This window comes from Lathyrus oleraceus, chromosome 5 (assembly GCF_024323335.1).
Source record: "Lathyrus oleraceus cultivar Zhongwan6 chromosome 5, CAAS_Psat_ZW6_1.0, whole genome shotgun sequence".
NCBI classification, from domain to species: domain Eukaryota; kingdom Viridiplantae; phylum Streptophyta; class Magnoliopsida; order Fabales; family Fabaceae; genus Lathyrus; species Lathyrus oleraceus.
In genome coordinates this window covers 350,362,710-350,365,728 of record NC_066583.1, presented here as the reverse complement: position 1 = coordinate 350,365,728, position 3,019 = coordinate 350,362,710, and the positions used below count along the sequence as shown (strand labels likewise).

The 3,019-nt window shown below is 39.3% G+C and overlaps 1 non-coding gene across 1 annotated transcript; it reads right to left on the bottom strand.

Annotated features, from left to right (window-relative positions):
- Positions 1-2,064: 2,064 nt before the first annotated feature.
- Positions 2,065-2,171, bottom strand: LOC127090156 (small nucleolar RNA R71). The gene has a single exon (XR_007791685.1). It is a non-coding gene; the product is annotated as a small nucleolar RNA R71 (small nucleolar RNA).
- Between the last annotated feature and the right edge of the window lie 848 nt (positions 2,172-3,019).

Below are 3,019 nucleotides of genomic sequence, written 5' to 3'. Positions count from 1 at the left end.
CTTATGGCCTACCCAATGGCGGGCGCCACAGACCCTGCCATGACGTGTCCAAGCTCAACTTCCCTCAACTCCCATGTTCTCCACTACATCCACTAAGGTGCCTCACTTTGGACTTGTGGTGGGCGCCATGGCCTTGTGGCGGGCGCCACAAGAGGAAAACAGTTTCCCTCCCATTTTCAAGTTGAAGGGCATCCAAGTCATTTCCATCTTTTTACTTGCTTATAAATAGATACTCGAATTCACTTTTACAATCATCCAAACTTAGAGCAGAGGCAAACTTAGAGCAATTTTGTTTCACTTAGGCATATATCAGTTTTATAAAGTAGTAATCGCTTCGCATTGGAGTGTTGCCACAATTATGTAATCGAGTCTGTGATAGAGTCTGTAATCGAGTTTGGAGCACTTTGGAAGGAAGTTAATCCTGCTGCCATTTTCATTTCCGCATTGCAATTTATTCAACCCTCCGATTGGAGCAGGTTTTTATTACTTGTCTTTATCTTATTTATTTTCCGCACTTGCTTTACTTTATTTATTTCTCGCACTCGCTTTACTTTATTTATTTCTCGCACTCGCTTTACTTTATTTATTTCTCGCACTCGCTTTACTTTATTTATTTCCTCGCACTCGCTTTAAACTATTTACTTTCCGCTCTCGCACTACTTTCATTTATTTCCCGCACTCGCACTACTTTTATTTATTTTAATGCACTTTTACTTTACCATGTCTAGCTAAACTTATAAGGTTAGAATGTAAGGATCGTAATTGAACCAGTAATCCGTACAATTGTTCGTAGAAACACTTAAGGGCTATTTTAACTTTCAAATTAAGTTTTCCCGCACTTCGATTCCGTTGGGTAAGATCGAAAGCCGTCCAACGTCTTTTTAAACTTAATTGTTTTTAACTATTTCAAAAACAGCGAAAGCGCTTTGTTTAGTTCATTAGGAGATTTTAACATTAAGAAGAAAAGAGATTTTAAAACTATTTTCTGACGCGTTTATAAGTTTAGAGTCTGGTTCGTAAGAACCTCTTTTGGTTAAGAAATCCAGGTTATAATACTTTTCAACTTAGTCAAGATACTATATTTCTTAAAAATAGGTTTACTACTCTAACGCAATGCGCGCCTTTTTATAAGTGACAATAAGAGGGTTTGATTAGGGAGTACAACTCGGTTCTGAATACGTGAAAGCGACAGTTCCTGTTAAATTAGTTCTTTTCAAAGTAGGAAACACTGCCCATAAGTAGCTCTATTAGCAAGTACTTGGATTATCCATTGATTACGTGAATTACATTCGACCCTGTCTTTATTAATTAATCTTTATTCAACACTTTACTTTTCATTGCACACTCCAAAAAAACACCTATTTTGATTGCCTTTGATAAACACCATAACAATAGATAACGATAGATTGACACTTGGTCTCTGTGGATTCGACAATCTTTTATATTACTCTGACGCGTTCGTATACTTGCGAAACACCACATCAAGTTTTTGGCGCCGTTGCTGGGGACCAATTTCGTCAAATTTCATTTTCCTGTTGTTATATCATTTAGACATAGGTTATTTCCCGCCGGTCAATGCTAATAACTCGCAGCACCGGAAGTTTAAGCTTAGTATACCCTCTGGCGGAACCTGAACGTTACGCTCGCGCACGTTTATTCTTTCATAGAATTAAGAGAGCTATGGCCGAAGATCAAAACCAAAGACCTCTTAAAGATTTCGCTCAACCATCTAATGAAGAACCTAGTTCTAGTATAGTAAACCCAACCATCCCAACTAATAATTTTGAACTTAAACCATCCCTGTTGCAACTAGTGCAACAGAGACAATTCGCGGGTCTCACTACTGAGAACCCAAACCAACATTAAAAAATATTTCTTCAATTAGCAGAGACTTTTAAAACCAATGGAGCTTCTCCTGAGGTAATACGTTTAAGATTATTTCCTTTTTCCCTCAGAGATAAAGCCCTATCATGGTTAGATTCCCTTCCACCCAATTCCATTACGACTTGGGATAACCTTATAAGAGTTTTTCTTGCTAGATATTTTCCCTCGAGTAAAACCTCCGTTCTTCGAAACCATATAACTAGATTTACCCAAAACCAAGGAGAATCGTTGTTCGAAGCTTGGGAGAGATATAAAGAGTTGTTACACACATGCCCACATCATGGTTTAGAAAATTGGTTAATCATTTAAACCTTATATAATGAACTTCATTACAACACAAAGATGACCATCGACGCTGCCGCAGGCGGTGCTCTGATGAACAAACCTTATCCTGAAGCTAGTGCCCTCATCGAAGATATGGCTCAAAACCATCAATCATGGGGAGTCGAACGAGCGACAGTTGAGAAGAAGGAAGCCCAAGGAGGAGTGCATGAACTAAGCTCTATAGACATGATGCAAGCTAAAATGGACGCATTAGCCCTCAAAGTCGAGCATATGTGCATAAACCCGAATACTGTAGCCGCAATTTCGTCGGATTGTGAGATATGTGGAACCCAAGGACACCAATCTGCAGAATGCAGTCTATTAAACGAAACCCACTCTGAGCAAGTGAACTACACCTAAGGGAACCCATATTCGAATACCTATAACCTTGGATGGAGGAATCACCCAAACTTCTCCCATAAAAACAATAACCCTATTCAAAATAATGCACCTCCGAGACCTAGTTATCAAGCCCCTAGATCAAATCAACCTATGCAACATGTACCACCAAAGCCAAGCCTTGAGAAAATTATGGAAAATTTTATCACTGCTCAAACCCAACAAAACAAGGAGTTCATGAACCACAACATTCATGTTAACGAATTGATTACTCAGTTAGGAACCAAGGTTGACCAAATAGTTACTCATACCAAGATGCTTGAAACCCAAATCTCTCAGGTAGCTTTAAACCAAGCCCCTCAGACTACACCTGGAGGACAATTCCCTGGACAACCTCAACAAAATCCGAGAGGATAAGGCAATGCCATTACCCTACGAAGTGGGAACGCTTATGATGAGCCACCAAACCCTA